This window comes from Sciurus carolinensis, chromosome 4, assembly GCF_902686445.1.
Source record: "Sciurus carolinensis chromosome 4, mSciCar1.2, whole genome shotgun sequence".
NCBI classification, from domain to species: Eukaryota; Metazoa; Chordata; class Mammalia; order Rodentia; family Sciuridae; genus Sciurus; species Sciurus carolinensis.
Genome location: NC_062216.1, coordinates 11884052 through 11910027, shown reverse-complemented (window position 1 = coordinate 11910027; position 25976 = coordinate 11884052). Strand labels below are relative to the sequence as shown.

The 25976-nt window shown below is 47.9% G+C and overlaps 1 long non-coding RNA gene across 1 annotated transcript; it reads right to left on the bottom strand.

Moving 5' to 3' along the window:
- Nucleotides 1-4532: 4532 nt before the first annotated feature.
- LOC124981940 (uncharacterized) lies at nucleotides 4533-24168 on the bottom strand. The gene is made up of 3 exons (XR_007108137.1): nucleotides 24073-24168; nucleotides 4889-5098; nucleotides 4533-4780 (listed from the first exon to the last, which is right to left on the bottom strand). It is a non-coding gene; the product is annotated as an uncharacterized LOC124981940 (long non-coding RNA).
- Nucleotides 24169-25976: the final 1808 nt, after the last annotated feature.

Here is a 25976-nt window from a genome sequence, read left to right as displayed (position 1 = left end):
ATACAGCCACCATTTTGTAAATCCTGGGAGCACATTTTCAAGACTGCTTGAATCTCTGTTTTCCTGAATTTCAGTCCGAATTATCCCCAAATAAATGTAATTTTCTTTGTTGTAGACTAGGTTGATTCTATTCTTGGTTGAGAAAAGAACCCGATATTTATCTAGGATTGTATATGTAACCAAGAGTATAGACTAAGCACTGGAGCTAGTAGTCATCGGCCTAAAGTTGGAAGACTTGTGTTCTTCTTTTTCTTTCTTTTTTTTTTTTTTAAATTAGAGTACAAAGAATTTCTGACTTACAATGTTCAACTTAAGATTTTCCAACTTTACCATGGTGTAAAACCAACACACATTCAGTAGAAAACATACTTTGTTGAACTTGGATTTGGGGGCCTAGCATTATTGGGTCCAAACCTCTTCTGTGATGCAGCAAACCACGGCTTCCACCCGAGATCACGAGGTGAAGCAAGCAACACTAGAGTACACAGTGGTGCCAAGCTAGGAGAGATGACCGTTGTATTACTACTCTCGCCCAGTTCCGGTGCATTTTGGGCTTACGGTATTTTCAAGTTGTGCTAGGCCTATCCGACACGGAGGAGCATCCACGAGGTCACGATACTCGAGTCTGCCAAGTCTTTGACACAGAAGACTGAGCACTCCGCTGAAGATGAATTCCTGCTGCTGGTCTGCATGCTAGAAACAGAGGTGACTGATGAGAATGGCAGAGAGGACGCTATTCCGCCCTTTGTGATTCAGGGTCCAGAAGGAGAAGCAGGTTGGGTGGGTGGGCTGGCACCACCCGACACAATCCCGCTGGACCTTGCTCCCTACCCGCTGGCTCTGCCTTTTGAGATAAAGTGAGTTCTGCCCTGTGTTTGGGAGGACCTCAGCAGACAGGAGGAGTGTTGAGAAAGGGAGCTTAGGGTCCTTTCTGAATCCCCAGTTCCTGTGTCATGCTGCCACCTAGATGCTGGAGCCTTTGAACAACGTAAAGGACCCTTAGGAACAGGCCTCACTAGGTGATAGAGGCGCCGGATCTCCGAGGATGTCTGCAGGTTGGCACCACTTAACTGAAGGAGGCGAGATCCCTGGGCAGGTCCGCAGGGGTCGGCTCCCTGGGAGCGTGCACTGCAGGAACTGCACAGGACAACGCAAGGACAGATGTCAGCTTAGAAGGTCCACCTCCTGGCAGATGACTTGCCCAGGTAGATGGCCATTCTGCAGTTGGAGGCAGGTCTCTCTCTCAGATCTGGAGACCCTGCTTGCCAATCTGCTACTCACTGCAGGGGAATACAATTATTTTACTTATAAAATTATAGGACTCCTATCAATATAAATAATACAGGAGGCAGGCTCAGTGGCACACGCCTGTAATCCCAGTGGCTCTGGAGGCCAGGGCAGGAGGATTGCAAGTTCAAAGCCAGCCTTGGCAATTTATTGAAGCCCTAAGCTACTCAGCGAGACCGTACCTCTAAATAAAATATTTTAAAAGGGCTGGGGATGCGGCTCGGCGGTTAAGTGCCCCTGGGTTCAATCCCCAGTGCCAACAAAATTATAAATAAGTAAATTGATAATGTAGGAAGGCAAACTGGATGACTGTTTCATTTTACCTGGCCCAACATAAAAAGATAATTATTAATTAATCAGAACAGCAGGGGGAAAAAAAGATAATGTGGCAGGAAGGTCCGAAACACATGGCACGCTCCCATGTGGTTAAGAAAAGCGTTAGTATTCAGAGAGTGAGCAGGAGAACAGAAATCCGGGTCGATGACAGAGGTGCGGCGGTCATTCTGGGACGTTGGTCAAGTAGCTCCAGGTGACCAGGACCTCGAAGAGCAAAGTCAGATCCAGCCTCTTCTTAGCCCTCCTACCCCGGAGAAAGGAACTAACGCGAGCTCGCCAGGGAATCAGCACCATTGCCAAAGGCCTTGTCTTCATAGAAGAACTTAAGTGCTTCAGGAATTTGAAGCAATAGGTAGAGAAACTGGAAAAACTATAGATGAACCAAGACGGGACCCTAGTCTAGTGTAGACAGGGTCAACACGGGGAGAAGCATGTCCTGCAAAATGGAGCCTGGCCAGCACGCGGGCTTGCTCCTCATGGAGCGGCTGGACATTGTGGGTACAGCTTTCAGCATCATTTCTGAGCCAGGCCCAGACCTGAGCGGAAACCACCCAACCATGTCACAGCCAGACACGGCAGACCCCGGGAGAGACACAGCCTGGGACATGAGCTAGAGAAGGACCCCGCTCCTCTCTTGGGTAAATATGCAAATGATGGGCTCAGAATAAGCCTCAAGAGAAGGAAAATGCAATTCTAGAAGGAGATACAAACATAAAGGGACACTGGATACGTCCGGAAGAGGAAGCGCCCCCATGAGCAGCCACTGCCCTGGAGAAGGCAGAATCACAGGACTCCACAAGAGGAAGGGACTAGAGGGGAACCCTGGGAATTTTAATTGGAGGAAAAGAGAGAGAGAGAGAGAGAGAGAGAGAAGGGGAGAGGAGAGAAGACGGGAGAGAAGGCCACAAAGAAAGAGAGGAAGAGACAAGAAGGAAGAAGACAAGAGGGAGAAGAGAAGGGAGAAGAGCGAGAAATGGAGACTCGACAGCCAGAGGGACCCGAGTGCCCCCGTAGGTGCCAGAAGCCACGGCCGCTTAGGGCACAATCCCGTGGGGTGTCGGGAGATGGGGTGAAGCCTTGGTTTGCTGATTCTTTATTCTGAACCACGCATCACACTGCTTGTAGGATCGATCCATCCCCCGAGTGCCAGGCGCCTCCCGGTTTCAGGCCGGGCATTCCGGTCAAGCAAAGCAGGACAGTAGAAGCTGCGTGACGTCGGGCGCCCTGGGATGTGACGTCTGCTGGGCCTGCAGCGGGGCTTTGGCCTCAGCTCCCCTTTCCCATGCCTCCTCCCCCATTTCCCTCAAGGCCTGTGTCCTGCTTGGCTGTGTTCCCAACGCTTTTGTCATTGCTTATCGTTCCCCTGGGTGCCAAAGCTCACTGCCTGTTTCCTGCCCTCACCAGTCTTTGGTAAGAGATGCCGTGAATGTACGTATGCTCCAGAATCGTGGCACAACACCCGCCGATGACACGGTGGCGCCGCCTTCTGGAACCTCCGTCCGCGGGCACCACCCCCCGAATTGGACAGCCCAGGTTTGGGTCTGAGCAGAATCAAGCCTGATCTTGCCATGCATCTGAGCCATGGTGGGATGGCCTCCCTCCCACCCAACCCATAGCCCGTTCCCAAGGATGCGGTGCACCCTCCAGACTAGCTCAACTCCACGCCATTGTCTCTTTTGGGGGGATCAGGGAAGGACTGGGGATTGAACCCAGGGGTGCTTAACCACTGAGTCACATCCCCAGCCCTTTTTATGTTTGAGTTAGAGACAGGGTCTCGCTAAGTTGCTTACAGCCTTGCTAAACTGCCGAGGCTGGCTTTGAATTCTCAATCCTCCTGCTTCAACCTCCCAAGCCACCAGGATTACAGGCCTGTGCCACCGCGCCCGGCTTCACCCCACTGTCTTGCCACACTGTTCCAGCTTTGTGCTAGATCTCCCTCAGATGGTGACAATGTGACCAGGGTCCTATGTAAATAAATACTTTTCTTTAAAACAACCTGAGAAATCTAGATTACTTCTGATTCAGTAGTCGCTTTTGAGGATTAAAAAAGAACATCATAACAGATTTGTGGTTATCTTTTCTGGTGGTAGCTCTCCTCATTCCAGTTCGCTCAGCACATTGGCAAGAGAGTATCAGCCGGCAGAGAACTGCTGCCTATTGTAGGGTGCAGAAAAATGAAATGGAGAGAGAAGGTGGAACGACCTTATTACGGGTGTCAGAGATGTTGAGAATCCCACAAGAACAAACTCTTCTCACAAATGCAGGAAAGAAGGTGAAGGTGCAAAACCACATGGCTAAAACTATTCTGGTCCCTCTTTGGAATAAATACAGGAATACATTTTCAGGTGAATAATGATGTACTTTGTTGAGATACTATAAATAGCTCAACTTTATACCCCCAATTTTTAGGCACATGTGCAAATTACAAGTTAAAAACTTATCATAGTTCCTTACCGAAAGAAATTATGTCCAGCAGCTCAGACAATCAGAGCAATTCAGGCTTGATCTACAATCTGTGGCTTCAAACAGTGATTACCTGGTGACCATGTTGAGAAACAATGGTGCTTCTCAAGTGTGTACATAAGGACCAATGTGTTTTAAAAATCCAAATTCTTGATTTTTAATCCCAGGAATTCAGATTTGCTGGTTGAATTAGGGTCCCAAGGTCAACATTTTGTATAAATATACTAAGTGATTCGAAAACATTAGAATTAGAATAAAATTCTTAAAAAATTTTAATGGGCTTGGAGAGATCAGTTGGGCACACAAAGATGTCACCGTTCCCTCTGCATCATTGAAGAATGAAATTTCTGGCATTCAAATGCAAGTCCGTGTTTGGAAAGCTAGTAGCCCCCACCCCCACCCTGAGAGTCACAGAGTCACAGGTAACAACTCTCAGTAATCAGCATATGGGATAATACCAAACAATTCAACACCTGGGCACCCTTGAGCAGGTTACCCTGAGTGCAAGAAACAGGGTTCCGGAGTCCACATGCCCTCTAGGGAACAGGTACAGGGGACTTGCTGCTTGCCTGATATCCATCTTCCAGCTGACCACCTGAGTTCCAGTGTGTCCTCAACAGCTGAGCCGCTGACTCACTTGCTGTTCAGTTCTGTGCCCTCTCCACAGAAGACGAAGATGAAGCCGGCAGCCACCCTGAAAGGAGTTCCCTGAGAATGGGCCATCAGAGCACTGAGCTCCTGGCTTTAAGTACTTCCCTAAGACCTTAAGAGGCAAACTCGATCCTCTCCAGAGCAAACTGACCTGTTCAGAGAGCGCGGCTCCTGCCCTTCAGCCCAATTCCATCACATCTTCTCCAAACACACCTCTGCCAGCGTCCTGCATTCTTCTCCCTCAGCTGTTTAAAGCAGGGACTCCCATCGTTGGATGCCATCAGAATTGTTACAGAAGTTTTACAGTCTGGAAGCCTGATTCCCAGCATATGCAGAAAATAACTCGGTATGAATCAAAGACCTACAAGTAAGAGCAAAAATTTTAAATGTTAGAAGAAAATAGAGGAAACTCAAGAGAAAAACATATATATATTGAAATTCAATTCATTAAGAACTTCTGTGCATCAGAAGATACAATCGAGAAAATGAAAAGATAATCTACAGAATGGAAGAAAATATTTTATCACATATCTGATCAAGGTCTGAATATATAAAGAACTCTTACCACAGGGAAGGAGAAAGAAAAAAACAGACGAGTCACCAATTAAAAAATGTCAAAGGACTTGAATAGACATTTCCCCAAAGAAGATACACAAATGACCAACAAGCAGATGAAAGGAAACACAACAAAGATGGTCATTAAGGAAGTGCAAATTAAGATCACAATGAGATACAAATTCACCCCACTAGGACGCCGAAATACTAAAAGGAAAATAACAAATGTTGGCAAGGATGTGGAGAAATTGGAACATTGCTCATGGGACTGTAAAATGCTGCAGCCTCTGTAGGAAACAGCTTGGCAGAGCCTCAGAAAGTTAGGGTTGAGGATGCAGCTCAGTGGCAGAGCACTTGCCTAGCATGTGCAGGCCCTGGGTCCCCAGCACTGAAAACACAAAGCTAAATAGAGAGCTACCACATGGCCCAGAAAGCCCACGGCTAGGTATGTGCCGAAAATAATTGAACAGGTATCAAAAAAAAAAAAAAAATACTTGCAGAAGAATGTACAAAACAACATTCCATATACCCGCCAAAAAGAGGAAATAATCATCCACATGTCCATCGGCTGGTGAATGGATAAACAAAATGTGGTCTAGCCAGACAACGGGGCGTTATTCGGCCGCAGGAGAGGATGAAGCACGGGCGCCCGGGCTACAGCATGGATGAGCTTGAAGCGTGATGGCGTGGGTTCAAAGTGACACAAAGACTCTGAACGCTTCCACTTACATGCGTACCCAGAACAGGAGAACCCAGAGACGTTAAGCGGATTGTCCGTGTAAATGGTCCCGAGCCCCTGGGATCACAGGCATGCACCACCACACCCCACTTCAGTAGAGTTTAAAGCTGTCCAGAGATTTCAAAGTGAAGGCCAGATTAAGAGCCACCAGCTTAGACTGGCCCTTCCCAGAGTTCCAGTGGGATTTGGAATCGGTAGCATCTGTCTGGTGTATAGAAGTGTCCAAGCAGTGTCCTTTATCCAGTGCACTGTGGGCCTTTTGTCCCGGCTCCCTTCGTTCTCCGGCGTTTGCCAAGCCCCTTAAAATATCTGGTGTCTGAATGCAGCGTTTGCCTGCATTCCGGGCCAGCCGTTCTGTCGCGCTCCACCAGCATGGGCACACCAAGGGAGAGGGGGGTCCCGAGGCCTCTCCCTGCATTCCGCCCTGAAGGACTCTCACCATGGCCAGGCGTTGCTGCTGCTTCTCGCACTCTCTCCACCATTTGCCGTTTACGCGGCTGCATAGTCTGTCCCTTCGGGAACTTCGGCCTTAGGAGTCCTGAGAAGCTGAAAAGGCCAGACATTTCCTTGCTGCTAGGACACAGGCCTGTCACTCAACCTGGCCAATAAGAGGAGCCCACTGAACAGTTTGAAAAGAGCTGGTGATGCAGAGAAGCAAGGACAGCCGGAGGCTGCCCTGGGGGTATTTACTGGGACCTCGGTGGTGGCATCCAGGGCCCATGGGGTCTACAGTCCAGGCTCTGGGGTCTTGTGCCCCGCAGCCAGACCAGCATCAGCATCCAACCAGGTCAGTGCATGGTTTGGGGCTGGTTTCCGGCTAAGTGGCCTCTGATATTTTAATATGTTCATTTTTTAAAAATTTACTTACTGATTTATTTGCAGTACTAAGGATTGGACCCAGAGACACTACCACAGAGCTACATCCCCAGTCTTTTTTTTTTTTTTTTTTTTTTTAAGAGACAGGGTCTCACTAAATATCCAAGGCTGGCCTCAAACCTGCAATCCTCCTTCCTCAGACTCCAAAGTTGCTGGGATGACAGGTGAGTACCACCACACCTGGCTAATATGTTCGTTTAATTCTTAATTTAATCAGCATTGAATCATTTTCCTTTGCAAGCAGACATTTCTCTGCAAAATAGCTCTCTGTTGACTCTCCCCTTTCCCCAACAGTATAGACCTAACTGTGGCCTACACTAACTGGGCTTGGCCTTGTTGGCAAGGGCACAGAAAAGGCCCTCATTCCCTCTTTCATGCTAGTTCCTGCCGGCTCCATGTCTCATTAGGCCTGGCCTGCTCCTCTCTCTCAGCAGACCACACACCATTAGAGCTGAGGGCTCCCTCCCTCGCTGGGGTGTCTCCTGGGGAGCAGCTGGGGATAGGAATGCTAGTCTGACCACCAGAGCGTTGGGACCTTTGGTAGAAACAGCATTTCCGGTCATAGGTCCCAGTCAGCCCATCCCTCTGCTCTGGAACCATTCATCCTTTTGACACTGTTTGGTCCACTCTGTGCCAGACAGTATTCTAGGCCTGACAAAACAGTGCGTGAGACATGCTGCTTAAACTTCAGCGGTGGGGTGGAGGCAAATAACCGAATGAGTTTCAAAGGGTGATGCGAACCTTGGAGACAAGGTAGGTGACAGACCCGGGAGAGCACCAGGGTGGGGCCAGCGTGGCCTGCTGCATAGGCACAGCGGCGGGATGAGGGCGTCTGAACCGAGGCCTGAGTCACGTGGAAGCTGGACACACGGACGTCCTGGAGAGAGAAGAGCATCTCAGATAGCAGCAAACCAGAGGGTCGCGGCTCCTTGCCTCTCTTCCCGTTGAGACAGGTCTGTGCCCCTCCCCTGAATCCAGCTAGCTCCATAACTGCCTTGACCAACGGGATATGGCAGGTTAATGCTTGGAGACCAGCAGTTCCCACTGCCCATCACGGGGGACCCTCGCTCTGGGATCCCTGAGCTGCCAGATGAAAATCTGACTTCCCTGCTGGAGAGACCACACAGAGAGACCCTGAGAGTACCTGGAGAGGACAAGAGGCTCAGCGGGAACCAGCCTTCCAGAACCTTCCAGAGCCTGCCAGACATCCCTGCTGAGCCACATCATGTGAGTGAAGCCCTTTTAGACCTTCCATATCAGCCACCACTAACGCGGGTGTGTGACCCACATCAATGCCACATGGAATTGAAGAACGGCCCGATCAAGCTCTGCCCTGATGCCAGACCCTTAATAATCATGACACATAATGAAATGGTGGTTACGTGGCTTAATGTGGGGTGATCTGTTATGCAGCAGTGGATAACCTGAACACAGTCCAAGAGAATGACTGGTGCAAAGGTCCTGAGCCCTGGCATCTTCAAGGGACCAAAGTCAGATCAGGTGGTTGGGCTTTGAGGAGATGGAGAAGAGGAAGAGATGGTGGGAGGGCTGAGCCGGGCAGATGCGGTGCTACCCGGTGGGCCCCACAGAAGGACCTGGTAGATGAGTACTGGGGTCACAATTTTGATAGTCCCCACTGCTGTGGGGCAACCCATTCTGGAGGCTGTTGCAACTGGTGATTGTCCCTGGTTGGGAACTTGGCCCAGTGTGAAGACTCACCTTGCTGCGTGCTCATGGACGTCCCGCTCAGGCGATGGGTCCTCCGCTTTGTTTCTGTAAATCAGCCTTCGGTCTGCCTCCAGTTCTCCCCACAGGGCCTCCGTCCCATTCCACAGTGCCCCATGATAATGGGGACAGGAAGAGGGGGACTCCACCCCTCTGCTGCTGCCTGTGTGTAGCTCCACTGGGAACAAGAGTCGGGAAGAAGGTCCTCCGGTGAAACCTCGGGCGGGGGAGGGATGTATTTGGGAGCAATAAGTGTGTCACGGATTCTTGGATCAGCTCCCTGCCCGCAGCGTCCTCTCTAGGACCAGCCTGCCCATAGACAGCACCAGTCCCGTTCTGCCCCCATGCAAGAGGCCCAGTTGCCAGTGCAGTTCTGGCGGAGGGGAGGGCGCGTCCTCCTCATTCTGGGGTTCAGCATTAGGCATATCTTCTTTTTCTTTTTGGTGGTGCTGGGGATTGAACCCAGGGCTTCATACACGCAAGGCAAGCCGTCCACCACTGCCCACTGTGCCCCTGCCCGCCCCGTTCAGTATTGAGAAGCCCCCTCACCCTCAGGCTTGATTCTTCAGCACCAGCATCGTCAATGAGAAAGGTGGTATTTGGCCTCTGTGGCCCGATTCCTGTCTCTCCATTGGATTCAGACTCAGAAAGGGGCACTGTTTATCTACGTAACTGCCTTACGTAGTTCTTTTGGTGACCACCTAGCTACCAGCTGGATTTTCACGTTTCCTGTCCCTAGACTTTTCCACTGTCGTGTGACACCCGCCTCTCCCCCTGCCTCTCACCTCTGGCTGGATTTCCCGACACTGCTGCCTGCTCACCATGGCTAACTCTGAAACCGGGCATCAAACTTCTTCCTCCATGAACATCAGCTGGGCCACCCCCTCGGGCCTGCCCACATATACTCCAGCAGGTGGGTCATGTTTACATGGCTGAGTCCCTCCCACTGGCCAAAGCCACAGCCTACTGTGCCTTACAGCCCAGAAAGAGGGAACAACATCGTACTGTGGGTTCTACCAGGTCTACTGTGTGTCCCTTGGCTAGTTTCTCAATCTCTGTGCCCTAGTTGCTTCAGGTATAAAATGGAGATAGCGACCATGGCATGACCTCATATTTCCGTGATAATTGAAATTAGACCTTCAACACTCAGCTCCATGCTCCTGTGTAATAAGAGCTCAATAGATAACAGCTGATACTAGCCAAGCCCTCGCCTGCACTTCCAGAGTTGATTTGAAAAGCAAGAGAAGAGAGATGGCAGAAGATGGAGGAGATCAAGAGTCACTCAGGAACACAGAACCACCCTGGGACTAGAGAACAGCTCCCAGAGAGCAGGGCCGTGACTTTGCATCTCATGCAACTCTGACATGTAGCTGGGTGCCAGCACTTTGCAGGCGCTCCATAACATGGTTGTTAACTAATTCCACCAGCACACGTCCAAGGATGTGGGCATGACCGGGAGACACAGCAGGAGAGTAGACCTCACGCCTTGCCCTTCTCTTTTCCCTCTCTCGGCCCAGGAGGGCAGACCCAGGACGTTGATTCTCACCTTCAGATCACTGTGGCCCTGCCTTTCCAGAAGCCCGTCCCCCAGGATGTCAGCTGGTGCTGGGCAGCCCCCAGGGGTGCTGCGGGCAGTGCTGCTTTCCTGGAGGGCTGGGCAGGCGCCGTAATGAGGAATCAGACATGCCAGGCCTTCTCCTGTGGGGAGCTGTGTTATTTCCAACGCGCTGTGTGGCAGCGAGAGATAAGGGCAGAAATCTGAATTGCTATTGTACTGCACTCCACAAACAAGAGCGGCTTTCTGTAGAGTCCTTTGTAAGACCCGGTGGCGACGATTATCACGAACTCCGAGTGGGAGAATAATGCAGTTCTTCCTTTCTCACCGGCTGCTGTTGTACTTGAACCTTCCTTCCCTCCAGCAATGCCCACCACCTGGGCAGGCAAAGTGCATGAACAGGGAACAGAGGCCAGCGCCTCGGCTCCGGGCTCTCAGCCCTTCTGCTGGCCTGGGCTCTGTACAAGTCGTTCCCCTGCCTGGGCCTCGGCTTCTTTCTCTTGGAGCCCAGAATTCACAATGTATCCAACACCCGCTTTGTCCCAGTGATACTGTGAGCATCCCTGTGAGCACAGGCAGGGAGCCTCTGCCCTGGGCCAAGCAGCAAGGATGAAGCCATGCCCTTCAGAACACAGCCCCGTGTCCTCCTCTGAATTGTTACCACCCGAGTGCCGTCACCCTCCGCCTCTACCTCCATACTGCCTGAGGACCTGGGACAGTGGCTGCACGCTCCTTGTACATTGGTGGCTCATGAAGTTAAGATCTCCTAACCGAGACCCTTGCACACCAACACGGGACCAGCTTCCCAATCCCCAGCCATTGGCTAATGCCTGCCACAGCTCTGGATCTGAGCATGTTTCTCCTTCACCTTCTTAGCCATTCCCCTGCCCCTTACTCCCACCTGCCAAAGTTACACCTGTCCTCATCACTCGGCAGGAAGAGAGCTCCTAGTCAGGCGGTGAGGAAATCTTTCCCTTCAAATACTGCCAATGGGGGAAGGGGCTGGAGTCACCCACTGCAGGTCACATTTGGGACTTGGGTGCCGCGTCAGGGCTGTCCAGGCACAGAATCCGGGCTTCTGCTTCCCCTGGGGTTATCTTGAGCGTCACAGGAAGCTATGGCCACAATTAGAGGGTCTGTTCTTCTCTGACTGGTCAAGGGCAGAAACCAGTCCCACTGGTGGAAATCTGCAGCGGCTCTAGACCCAAATCTGAGGTAGAGCCCTCTCTTCCCTGGGCCCCCACAGGCGCCCTGACGGGCCTGCCTCAGGCCATGTCAGCTAGGGCGACTCGAAATCCTCACCCATCTTTGCACACCTGCTTCTTCTACAGATAACTAAGCTCTTCCAATGTATTTCTTCAATCTATCTTGCTTCATTATAAACTTCAAAAAGATACCAAAAGTTAGAAGGAAGAAAAAAGCACACAGAACATCACCTCCCAGACACAACACCCTATGGACTCTCGCCTTCCCATCCTTTTGCTGAGTGTGTCTTCCATGCCATTAAGATCATGCCACTTCTAAAGTCTGCATGTGTCCCCAGAAAGCATGTGTGGGCAGGAAGTTCTCAATACAACCATGTCAAGAGGAGGGACTTTAACAGCGGATTAGGCCAGGGCTGTCCTCACAGGCAGGCCCGTGCCCTTAGCAAAAGGGCTTGAGACTGCAAGTTCAGTCTCTTATACACTCTCCAGGGCTCTCTTGCCCTTTTACCTTCTGCCATGGGGCAATGGCAAGAAGACCCCCACCACAGGCTGCCCTCCATCTTGGACCTCCCAGCCTCCAGATCTCTGAGCCAAATAAGTTTCTCTTAATTATAACTTACCCTGTCTGTGGCATTCTGTTATAGCAGCATCAAACAGACTGGCACATGCCATATAAAAATTTATGTCTTAAATTTTAAAAATCATTTTTTCTAATTATAGAAATAATATACATTCACTGTGAAGTTCTAAAAACTATAATCAAAGTATGTTACTTTATAAATATGCCATAATGAAAACCATTATTCTCTATAATTGAAATACACTAATATATATTATATAGATATGTTTATGTATGTATGCATATATATATAAACTTTATAGATATACTTTAAAATTTAAAGAAATAAAACTCATTGGAACTCTTTAGACTTTCTCACTGTTAATATCCTGGTTTATGTACTTAAAATCTATTCAATAATCATCATATTCTTCTTTTTAAGTGGTTGAAATAGGAACAATCTCAAGTTCTAAATGAACAATAATATAAATATGGGTTTAACAGTGGAGGAAAATATATGTGTGAGTCCCTCAACATATGAACAGTGACTGTCCCTTGATAGTGGGATTATGAAGTAGTTTTAATTTTTGCAAAAGTTTCCAAATCTTCCTTAATAAGTATTTATTTAATAATAATAAGGAAAACCCACAAAATCATTTGAGGGACAGATGTTCAAATTCACAAATGTGTTTCAGAGCAGGGTCTTCTCTTAGTTTTCCTCGTCCCTAAAGCCTGTCTTTTCTCTGCCTCTCACACTTTTCTGGAAGCCAGTCTCTGAGGGAGTCTGGCAGGTCTGTGGCTTGCAGGGAGGAGAGGTTAGAACAGGTGGGGAAAGTCCTGTATCCAAGGGCCCAATGTCCCTCCTGCACTCACCAGGACAGAGCCAGGACACGGGGAAGACAGGGGAAGACAGGCAGAGAGAGCAATGAGGCCACCGCATGAGACAACACAGGAAGGGGGAGGAGGGAGACAGAGTGCGTGACACCTGAGAGGAACAGCCAGGCAGGGGATGTGGCTCAGTGAGAGAGCGCCTGCCGAGCACGGGCAGTCCCAGGACCACTACAAACAAATGAAACAAAATCAGATAAAATTACTTGACATAAAAATAGCTCCTATAATGTGGGTTCTTTGTTTATAACTAGACACTATTTTTAGAGAAGTGTTAGGCTGACAGCCAGATGGAGCGGCGGGCACAGAGTTGCCAAACCCCCAGCCCCCCACAGCCACCCCCGCTCTCCACTCTCCCCGCCCTGGTGGACATGGGTTACCACCAACGACCCCACACTGCACATCTTTATCACCCCAAGTCCAGAGCCGACACGAGGGTCCACCCTTGGTGGTGTGTACCTACACTAAATTTGAACCAAAGTATAATGTAGAATGACAAGTCTCCATCTTTACCAAGCCAGAGTCTATTCACTGTCCTAAAAATCCTCTCATTCCACCTGTTCATTAGATGCAGGAAATCATTACTTGAATTGCAAGATTATGAAAGTGTCTATGTCTTGATCTAAGGGCATAGAAAAAAGAAGCCCCTTTTTTCTAAATATCATAGCCCAGAGTTCCAGGCATTTAAAATGAAACCATTTGTAGCTAGAATACGTTGGTATTGGTTATTATTTCGAATGGTGCTAATAATAACACCACCAGAAAGGTCCATCTGTTATAATCAGTGAACTTACGTTGGTACATCATTATCACCCAAAGCCCGTCATTGACGTTAACCACGGAGAGCAGGCAGGAAATAAGAAGCCCCTGTGCTGGCACTGGGAGGAAGAGCTGGGGAGAGCTCTGGGTTGTTGGCTTTCGTCCCCTGCTGCAGAATTCACCTGAAAGCATGCAATCTGTATAGATTTCTAAGTCTGAGTCTAAACACGTACATGCATGCACGTGCGAGCGGGCGCACACACACACACACACACACACACACACTTTCGACCTGCCTCTGAGAGCTGTCCTCACTGCAAGGAAACTGTCCCAACAGGAGGGACTTGAGGACTGAAATGGCAACATGCTGTCACTACCTTCAACAGCACATTAGGGAGAAGTTCCACCTCCTTCCTCCGCTGGTTCAGGACTTGAGTGTCTGATCCGCGGTGAGCACCAGGAGGCGTTCTTCCTTATTTCTGAAGGCAGGAGGCTGAGCATAGGTGGGTCATTTATTTTCCAGGTGATGGCCTTGGCCTTGTCCTTAATAGAAACCTCCAAATCCGGGCATTCCATTGATTGGCAGGGCTGGTTTCTGCTGATTGGCATGTTTTTATCTTGTTCTTTGTCTATACAACACAGGTACCACTATCTGAACTTAACACCATTCAGAACATATGCTATGTTTTTACAAAATAAAAAAAAATTCCAGTCTGAAGGCTACTATTAGGAACCTGCATGTCTGGCCCCATGAATATCTCAAGTGACCCTGAGTCCAGGTTCCAGGACACAGATGTAGCATCTTGCTCCCCTGTCCTAGAGATTGAAGCCTTCCTGGTTTCCATGTGACAGTCCCCTGGGCACCCGGAGGCACTAACAGACTGGATCCAGGATGGATGGCATATTATTTCATTACTGACTTAGATTGCTGATTGTGTTCACTGCATGGTGTCAGCAGAAAATTTAATTCATAACTATTATAGCTCAGTAATACCATCTACTAGCTACAAAACTACCCACTCATGATTTCACTAGCTGCTGTGTAACTGAAGCTTTAAACAGTTTTATTTTCTTAAGTGGGTTTTCATAGAGGTGTGTGCAGAACAGTATTTTAGTGTTTTTAAATTTTCAGAATAAAACTAAGTGAGATTTTGGGTGGCCAGGAAAGCACTGTTATTTTTCCCATTTAAAAGAATAAGTCTCCCGTGCTCTCAAAAATTGGTATTCAGTGCAATTTCAGGGGAAAATTGACGGAACTATAAAGGGGTGGCTATACTCCAGGGACAGACTGGAGCCACATCAAGCTTCCTGGCCGGGTGGCATTTTCCCACCCCTCTTGACTTGTCCTTCCCCTGCCACTTCCTAGCTGCTGTAGGTAGACACTCACTCGATTTTTATCTCTGTGATTTCCTGGGGCTCTGGGGCCATATTACTGTCCACTTCAGTCTCTAATGATTAATCACTGCATCCAATTTTACTTCTGGTAGGGGAGTCCACAGGCTGAGCTGTAGCAATAAATACTTCTGGCCTGCAGACTGCCTGGTGAAAACTGACCCAAGGCCAAGATGGGGTTCCTTCATGGAGAGAGAGAGAGAGTCCTTACACTCCCTCTTGACCACCTTCTCCTTTTTCCCTATCTCCCCCCCAAAATGTGCTTTTCATGCTACAAATAGCAGCATAAGGAGTTAAATAGCATTGAAGAAATCAATCAGTCCTCCAATGTCGCCAGTCCTCCGAGACCTGGCTCCTGGAAAAGCTTGCTAGTTATCACAGGCGTCATGTGTCAATGCTAAATGCAATGATCTCATCATTTCCTCATCAAAATAGAATTTTCTAGCATCACCATTGGCAAAAATAGCCTTCATAAAAAGGAAATCACACTATCCCAACACATCTGATTTACTTTCCTGAATCAAATATTCAGTTTTAGACCATAACTGGCAATGGATATTTTTAATCCTCCTTCTTCCCCCAATTCTATCCTCTATCTAATTTCTAAAAATTTTGGGGTGCAGTAAAGTGCATTAGCTTATGTTTGCATGTTAAATGCTAGCCCAGGGAGTGACACACTACAGCCCAGACCAGTTCACTGACTGTCTTTTTGTCTGCAAGTTTAAAATAGAGTTTATGTTTTTTTTTAAGGGCTGGAGGAAAAAAAAATAAAAAGTTTGTGACATGTGCAAATTATATAAAATTCAAATCTCAATGTCTATAAATACCCTTTATTGGAACACAGCCATGCACATGCCTTTACATATTGTCTGTGGTTGGTTTTACAGTATCTGGTCAGAATGGAGCATTGGCAACATGTGGCTCAGAAAGCCTAAAATTTATCTAGCTGGTCCTTTCCAGGTCAAGTTGCTAATTCCTATGCTAGCCCCTTAAAATAACAACAAAAATCAAAACGTTGCTTGCATATTAAAAGGATACATAAAAACCAAGGAACAGCCCACCATAGAGCAGACACAACCTTAAAGCAAGAAGTAAAGGAATAATCCTCCTGTTTTGATTTAATCGGCCTACAAAGAAGTTCAGAAACATGTGGCAAAGCTTAGTGAGTCAAAGCCTTAGAGAAATGAGAAGTCACATGGGAGGAAAATCCTGTCCAGTTTATTTAGAGGTACTGGAAAAGGTTACTTCTTTGTTTTTTGTACCCATGAATCACTTTTCCTTGAAGTAGAAATGGGAAGGAGTCAGAGGACAAGCTACCATCTTGTCAGTTAAATACATCTCTTTTGGTTCAGCACTGACTGACCTGGGCCTCTTTCTGATAAAAGGATCTTTCAAGATTTCTGCCCCCTCACACCCTCACCCGTCTCTAAGTTAGTCTAGGGAAAAGCTTACCTGAGCTTAGGCACAGGGAAGCAGGTCTCAGGCTGTGGACTGGTCCTTTGTAGGAGCCTCCTCCCAACTCCACCATCTTGCCTCTGACTTAACTGGTATGGTAAATGCTCTGGATTCTAACAATCCTTCATCCCCTGACCCGGCTGTTCACCCTAGGCCACAGGGTCCCAGCTGTGGCTTTGTAGCAAGTGTCCTGGCCCTCAGCTCAGCTACCTTCCACCCGCTCCTCTAGGAGCACTTTGGTGCCACACAGAAGCCCAGGGACAGGACGCGATGACTCTGTTCTCCCTGTCTTCACCTCCATCCCTTTTTAAGTTTCTACCTGACTGGCACACTACTGAATGCCCTACTTCTCAGGGACTTGACATTCCTCCAGTCTGTACCTGAAAAAGCAAGGACCAAAACCACTTCTCTGGGATTCCCCCAACTACCAGCGAGTTTCCCACAGGAGGAGCAGGACACAGGTATCTGACTATTTTACCTCTTCTTTCTCTCCTTCTGAGTCAGCACCTCCCTCATGAAATGACCCTGGTTCTCTTTAGGTAGGGGTCTACGTCCTAATACCAACTCTAACTTACCATGTATAAAAGGAGCTTTAAAGCTTCAGAAAATAAACATTTTCTCTCTCCATACAGCCTGAATTTTAAAACTGCTATTTCAGTATGGAATCAACAAAGCCAGCTTGGAAAATCAAAGTCCATCAATGAGCTTTTTATTCCAGGCCCAACCCGGCCACCCTCCCTGCAGTTTATGACTTAACCTTAATGGTGGAAGCCTGTGGGGGTGCATGATTTATGGACTATGAAAAACCTCTAAGTTTAATATTTCAAAATATTATTCCTGTTGCCCTTGCTAAGTGAAAATCCTTTGTAAACATTTTCATTCTTAAAAAAAGAAACAAAAAAACTTTTTTATACCCCAGCAGAACTCTGGATTCTGCTGTTGTTATTTGTCTGGTAGGGCTGCCTTAACAAAACACCACTGACTGAGGGGTTTAAACACCAGAAAAGTGTTTGCTCTGAGTTCCGGGGCCTAGCAGGCTATGATGAGGTGTCGGCAGGGTAGGCTGCTCCTGAGACGCTCTCCTTGGTTTGCAGATGATCATCTTCTCCCTGTGTCTTCATAAGATCTTCCTTCTGTGTGTGTGCACCCCTGACTGTGTGCCCAAGCTTCCTTTTGAGGATAGTCAGACTGGGGTACACCCCCCACTGCCCCAACTGGCCTCATTTCAGTTTAATCATCTCTTTAGAGACCCAGTCTCCACATTCTGAGATACTGGGAGTTGGGACTGAAGCACATGGGTTGTCCTAAGAGGACACAGGTTGGCCCAACACACAGATGGAACATTCATCTTCATGTTTGCATGTCTGTGCCTGTGTTCAGATCTCCTCTCATAAGACACCCATCATGTTACATTAGGGCTGTAAGGACTTCACTGTCCCTTGATCACTACTGTGAAGACCCTCCAACGTCACATTCTGAGAAGTTGAGCAGTTAGGACACAAGTATATCTTTTCTTAGGGCAGGCGGGGAAAGGACACACTCATCCCGTATCGGAGGAACAGAGGGTCAAAGACATTTGCTGGTGTCTAACATTCAAGGCAAGGCTGTTGGTGTTCTGGGCAAACACGTTTATTTCTTCAGAGTCCAAACAAAATCTAAAAACCAAACCTCTCTTCTATGTACCCCGCCCTATATGTACGTGGCAGGGTTGGGGAGCATTTAGAGGCCTGGCAGCCAGGAGCATCCTGCCCACATCCCTGGGACACTACCAGACGTGAGCAACCACGATCAGGAGAGAAGGGAAGATTCCCGTGCTGCAGCTGGAAGCAGTGCGGACCCCAACTCTTCTCCAAACAGATCATCGCAGAAGCGAGAGAGTGATCATATCCACCTGCAGACAGACGGTCAGTCCCCACCAGACCTACGGAAGAAGAGCCTGGGGAATTGAAGGGTCTCTAACTCCAGTGCTGCATTTGGAACCATGGCCATCCCTGAGGAGTGTGAGTTCCAGTCACCGGTGTTGCTCTGGAATCGTTTGGCACTGATCTTATTTAAATGCCTTTTTCATAGTACCTCCCAAGGTCTAGAACTTCATACAAAGAGTAACAAGAGAGTCAACCTAATTTTCCAAATGGCGGTATCGGATGCTTCTCTAAAATTATGATGAATTATTTGGAAGTTGGAGTTTCAGTTCTTCTGAATCAACATCGGTTTTTCCTCTGATTAAGTGGTTTCTCGTAATCTAAGTGGGCTTTCAATACAACCCTCCCAAGTTTTCTCAACACTTCAGAGACTGAGCAGTACCTAAGATCTGCCTGACATTTTGCTGCATTCACTCATTTTACTTTTTAACTACATGGGCTTGAAAAGAGGTGGATAAGTCAAATAATCTTCCCGCGTCCAGTCCCAAAACACTGGCTCGTGGCTTATATTCACCTGCTTCAGAGCAGCCAGACTCAGTTTTGGGACAGGCCAAACGGACAGTCGAGTTCTGTAGGGTAGCACTAATCTCTTCACCCCACAGGTGTCTTTAAAGTCTGTCTAAAGAGGAAGCCTGGCACGTGGGAGGAACTGTGGGCGTGGCCACAGCACCAGCAAACAGCCTTAGCTCTACCCATGGCATGTGTTTACTACTCTGAGCCAGAAGCAGCCTCAGCAACAGCTGAACTTGCTCTCCCAGCCAGAGCTTTGGCTTGATTACTATAATTACAGCACGAGATAAAAACCCGCGTATGCTACTGTAGGATCCCGTGTGTATACACTCGTTGTAGAGTCAGAAAACAAATGACTGGTTGCCAAAGGAGTAGAGGGAGAGTCTGACTTTGCAAGGGGAGGGGAGGGATGCCCCCTCTCACTGTCCTCTGCTTTGTCTGGGGGTGACACAGCCATGTATCTTGATGGCAAGATGGCACAGAACTATATAACACATTGTAACAATGTGAGTTTCCTGGTTTTCATATTGTACTGCCCTGCAAGATAGAGTACGCTGTTCTGTCTTTGTCAAGTCCTGTGACTCTATAATTATTTTTAAATAAAAGGATAAAAATTAAGGTTTGCAACTGCAATCACCAACATTTAACAAGTACATCACATATCCATCAGCCCATCAGCTCCCTGGGGTTTGAGTTGATTTCTTGTGGACACATCCCAATCCAGTCCCTTCAGTCAAAGAGTCTTCAGGTGTCATCACCAAGCTCCCTTATGGGTTGATAGCTGTTGCACTTACTTTAAGGCTTTTCAGCCAAAAAGTGTGATAAATGTGTGTGTTGGTTTTTCTCAGCATCCTAGGGCAGTGAGTTTATGTTTGAAGCTCCCTAGTCACAAATATACCTCCCAGGGTTTGTTAGTTAACACGCTCAAGAGCTAGAAGCCTGTACTCCCAAGACAGCTACTGCAAATATTTCTTGTTAAATTCACTCAGCACTGGAGTATTTATGAATTAACATAGGATGCTAAAAATTATCTTTTAATCAGCAACGTGTGGTATTGGCTATATACAAGTGGGTTAGACATATTGGATTGGTCTGAACAGGGTGTAAGAATTTGGTCAGTCCAGGACCTAATGCACTTCAGAGTGGTACCCTGGGTTTAGAACTGTCAGGCCTGGGACAGACATTAGCAAAAGATTCTGTCTCCTCATCCTAGAACCCTGGCTGAAACCTGTCACTCAAGTACAATTCCATTTGCCTCATGGAGACACCTATTATAAGGTAGGATTGGACAGAGTTGGAACTTGACCAAATTACAAATTAAATAGATTGCATGACTGTATTTGTGCTCCTTGCTAATAAGCCTTTATGTGCTTTGGGGAATTCAGTCGGTGTATGTTGTCACTAGAGCATGCTAGCAAGGTTCCAGGGAGAGCCAAAAGTCCTAACTTATCTGTAATTTCCAAAGCTAATGATACCTGCCAAAAAGACCTCTCAATTGCAGACAACCAAATTAGCTTAGTTCACAAATGTACTTAGCTCCTGACATTTCTCTGCCTCCAACATCTCTTTTGTGTTCTGTGAGACTGAGATTTTGTGGGTTTACTCTGGGAACTTGCTCAAGAACTTGTGCAGATGGGCAGGATCACTGCCACCTTCAGTTTTGCTTGTGTGAGACTTCAAGGCCCTGGAGGCTGAGGATCTCATTCAACTGTTGACATCAGCTCCAACCACATGGATAGAAAGTATTGAACGAAGGAACACTGGCCTGGGGAGGAAGTCTGAAGACTGCATTATCCAGGTGTGACATTTCATCCTTCTCCCTTCCAGGTATTGACAGGTTCCACCCTGATTATCTTCTGAGATCAGACAAGATCAGGTGCCTCAGGGTGGCGTGGCCAAAGAGGACATTACATCCTCCCAACAGTGCAACAAGTAGACAAATACAAAGTCTCCCCATTACACACACACACACACACACACACACACACACCTTTACTTACTGTGGGTCACGTCCTGATAAACCATTGTAATTTGAACATGTAAGTTAAAAATGCATTTAATATCCCCAATCTATCAAACCTCACAGCTTAGTCTAGTGCACTGACTTTCTATCACCTGAGAAAATCAGCCTTAAAGAAGGAAAAGCTTGTTTGACTCTTGGCAGCAGCAGTTTTTTTCCATGATCACTTGGCCCTTAGCTTTGGGCCTGCAGCAGCACAGTATACCATGGTGGGAGCCCATGGTAGAATTAAACAGATTGCACAACTGTTTTTGTTCTCCTCATGATGGCCAGGAAGCAGAGAGAGAGATGAGAAGGTGCCAGGTCCCAATATCCCCTTCAAGAACATTTACCCAATGACCTAACTTCCTCCCACTAAGCCACACCTCCTGAAACTCCCACCACCTCCCAATAGAACCAGAGCTGGTGACCCTTTGGGGAACATTCACAATCCAAATGATAGCACTTAGCTTAGTTTAAACATGCTCAAAACACTCAGTTAAGCCTATAGTTGGGCAAAATCATCTAATGCAAAGCTTCTTTTATAATAGTGTTGAATATGTAATGCAACTTATTGAATATTTTACTGAAAGTGAATGGTACATACAAAAAACGGTTAAGTCAAACACATCTGCATTTGATTTTAGCAACCAATTTGAGATCATTTAAAATCTTGCAGTATTATACTCTCAAGAAAGACGTTGAGGCTGATCTCAGGAAGTGTGAATAATAAAGAGGCGATCAGTTAGGAAATAATCTCTATAACACTTCCTGCCTATTTATTCTGGAAAAAAAAATCAATATCCAAACATTCCCAACAGATGTATTTCAAACAGAAGCAAGAATGGGAAGTAAATACAGCACGGTCCCAATTCTCATTTTATGAGTTGTCCAGGTTCTGTGCTAGAATCCATCATTTTATTGAATGCTAAAAATACAGCTTCAGTTTTAAGTGCCTAGAAAGCTTTTGATCTCAACTTGGTTATGCTGCTGGTGCCCATCATGAAAACTTGGAAAAAGTCTTAGCAAGACCCAACACTGAGGACACAAGCAGAAATCCCTGACTGGCTGCACTGGCCAGACCATGATAGGCAGTTTGTGACCAAGAGTCACCAGGTCAAGCAGTTGAGTAGTCAAGGGAGGTTGAGCTGGCAGTAACCATGGTGGTCAGGAGCACCTCACCCCCAGGGACCTGCTCCCCCAGGACTGGGGCTTTGTGACCGTAGAAGATAAAGGCTGATCCTCAACCCCACTGGACCCAATGCCCCTCTGGGTAGTAAATATTTTGTTATGCCCCCTTTCCTAAAGTCAAATTAATTGCTCATTTATGCTACCTACACATACTTTTTAAAGTAATGTCTTAACTTTGGAATAAAAATAAATGTAAAACATAAAAAATAATATATATTTCAGTTTGTGAACATCCGGACATAGTCCCATCAGAAAACATTAAGGAGTCAAATGGATGCAGCTGTGTTGTATAAATAGACTGATGCACATATATTTTATGAATGAGTCGTACACTGTGCATGCAGTTCTGTCATTGGGTCTTTCCCAGTAAGGATGAACAACTCTTAGTAAATTTTTAAGGAAATAAAAGACAAACACTGTATGATTCCACTCATGCGAGATACCTAGAGTAGGCAGGTTCACAAAGACCAAAAGTAGATCAGAGGTAACCAGGGCCAGGAGGAGGGGCAGTGACAGTTACTGCTAAAAGGGCACACAGTTTCTGTTGAGGGTAATGAAAATGTTTTGAAAATAAGTAGTGGTGATGGTTGGACAATACTGCAAATATAATTAATGCCACTGAAATTGTTCACTTAAAAATAGTTAAAATGGCATATATTATGTTGTATAGATTTTATATAATAAAAAAGTACCCAAATAATCTTGTGCACACAAAAAAATCCTTTTTGTTTACACATAAGGTGGAGTTGGGTGCTAGCTCTGGGAATTAATAATGCAAGAATGTCCGGCAGGACATCTGAAAGTTACCCAAGACAACTTTTTGTTGTATAGGGCTGTCCTGTGCTGGCAGGATGTCTTGTATCACCCACCAGCCCCTCTAAATGCCCCCACTAAGTTCCAGCCCTCCCCCAGGAGAGCAGAACTGTCTCTCCTGAGAATCAGAAGTGCAGGAATTGAAAGCCAGGGTGCCTCTGGGCTCTGCCAATGGAGTGCCAGGACTCATGGAGGTCCGGAGTGGCCGGCAAAGGAATGAGCAGAAATCCAGATCTTTGATGGACAGACATGGAGGACCGGGAACGAGGGGAAGAAGAATGCATGAACTGTAAAGTGAGAGTCACTTCCTTTTCTGATCCCCAGCACCCGGGCTCCTGGTGTCTTTGGCGGCAAGACTCATTGCAGTCCCCCGCCAGACGGTGGAGCTAGAGAGCCTCACACACGACCAGGTTCTCTAGGCGCCGGATTCCAGCAGGGTGCACAGCCGTGTGGCTGACCCTACTGATGACAGTAACAGCTACTAGTTATTGACTAATTAGAGCGTTTTTTACTGTATGTTTTTCATTTAATTTTAACAACCTATTACAGGTGAGAAAACAAGTTCAGACAGTTGCAAGGAGCCCAGTCTACCAAATATTGCAAGGAGGGGGGCTCTGTCACCGAGATTCCTTACTAAGAAATCCCAGTCTGCTGCCGGCTCTGGACTCTCACTGGGCAGACCTCCAAGTGGGGCTGCACAGAGCTCTCCTCCCCTCCCTGTGGTCCACTGGGGACCTGGGTGCAGTCAGCCATGCCACTTTGAGTCTGGTCACTTCCTGGTGGCCCCTGAACTGACTGTTCCCTCTCCTTGTGTCCCCACTATGGGAACAGATGGGTTGGAGGCGCTTTTAGCCCACCCCGCAGAGGAGATCTGAAGGACTTAAAGGCAAGGCCAGAGACGTCTTCTCAGGAGAGGCCTGGCGATCCTAGCTTCAGGGCTTGTGTTTCGAATTGTGACAGCTAGAGGGATACAGTTGGTTGACAGCGACCCCCCTTCTGCTGCTTATGGAGCTGGCTTCTTTATTTCCTTCCCGGGGCTCTGGGCTGACATCTGTCTTGGGATCTCAGACAGAAAAGCAAGACTGACTGTCCCTATTGTTACCCCTTCTGCCACTTTATGAAGGGCCAAGAGTCCACCCCATGACAGTCCCTCCCCAGGAGAGGCTCAGTGAGGCCACCCCAGGCTTCTTACCCTTCCCCTGCCACCTGTGATGCTCCCAGCCCTTCCTGGGACTCCACTGTCGCTGGGCACTGACTGCGGCCAGCCTCTGCAGACCGTCTTCTGAGTCCTTTCCCCCAGGCCGCTCTGCGCGGTAACTAATGCAGTGACGGGTGCGCGGCTCTTGTAATTAGGGCAATGTATTTTTCGGTTTCCTTCTTTGACAGCATCTCATTGGATCCTCACCACGACCTGGGCAGGGCAGGTGTCATCGTCATCCCCATTCTACAGATGAGGAAATCAGAGGCCCGAGTCACCACCTGGAATGTGGCAAAACCGGGTCTTGACTCCGTCTCCTCTCACCCCAAACCACGGTGACCCTGGAGAGGGTTGAAGCACCTGTCGTGAGTTCTCTGCACGAGTTTCGTGACAAATCATATGATTTGAGAGCACAGTGGCCAAAGTATTTTTAAAATAGCAAGATTTTTGTACTTTCATCCAAAACATTTAAATAACTTCACACCTGTGAACTAACTGAGGACTTGCAAGATTTCAGTAAGACTCTCAGAGCAGGCGCTATGTTTCCTGTGTCACCCGGGGGCAGCAGAAAGGATCATCGTTTTCTAAGGGTCCACATGGGTTCCTGGACAGGGAAGGGAGACAAAGAAGCTAGTTAGGAATGGTCCAGGTGGCTCAGGTCCCTTCACTCCCCAGGGTGGTTTTGGGAGGCAAGGGGCAACTATAGAAGGTGCGAGATACACAGAGGCAGCTGCCAGGTCCAAACAGGCAAGGCGAAGCAGAATCCAAAGGCCAAACGAAGCCTGAGGGAAATCAAAGTAAAACTTCAGGAATTCCTGGAGTCAGAAGCCATGAGTTTGGGATCAGGCTCCTGTGGATGAGAGTCAGTGTTCTCAGGGTCCAGCCCAGCGTGGCTACCTACACCACTGCCAAGTGCTCGGAGGTGGAAGGGCAGGACCACCGTCCGCGTCAGAGGGCGATGTGTAGAGGCGGTTGCAGGTCCACAGGGAACCATGAGTCCGTGTGTCCTGGCAATGCAAAAGGCCCAAACGTGGATCACGGAATGGCGCAAGCAGGTTCCAAGAGAACCAATTCCTAGGACGAGGAGAGGGGAGCGGATAGTTTCAGTAGCCGCCTCCAAGGGGACACTATGCTCGCATAACAAATAGGCGATGGCACTTGTATCAGGGCACTAATGTCATCCGATGGCTTTCTCTTCATGGCCTCCTCAGGCTGCAGCAAGTCAGATGGATCTGAAGGGGTCATCTGTCAGGTTCCTGTGCCCTGATGGTCTCAGCACAGCTGTGTGCTCTGAAAGTCGGCCTCCCCCAGATTCCCACCTTGGAGCCAAACTCCCAGCGTAAAGAGATGAAGAGATGGGGACGCTGGGCGTGATCACGTCATGGGGCTCCACCCTAATGAATGGGATCAGCGCCCTCATAAAGGAGGCCTAAGGGACCGTGGTGGCCCCTTCCTCCATGTGAGGCTGCTCAAGAAGGCCCTCCCTTGGGAGCAGAGAGCGGTCTTCACCGCGCAGTGACGCTGCTGGCACTTGACCTTGGACTTCCCAGCCTCTAGCACTGAGGGCAATGAACTTGCATTGTTCATAAAGTACTCAGTTTGGGGTACTAGCAACCTGAACAGACTGTCAACTCAATGCTGAGGCATTAGCACCCTGCCTCCTGCAGCCTTGGGACTACACGTCACCTTATGGGCCATTTGCACAACTGCTAGAATTTCAGAATGGAAATGCTCTCAGGGAGAAGAGCATGGTTGACCCACATCTCTGGTGGGGTGGGTCCCCCTCCTGGTTCTCAGACATGACCTGAAGTATATGCAAAGGAGATCTCAAACCCCTCTACTACTTTTTTTCCTATTATTTCTTAAACAAAGACTTTACAGATAAATTAATAGAATGC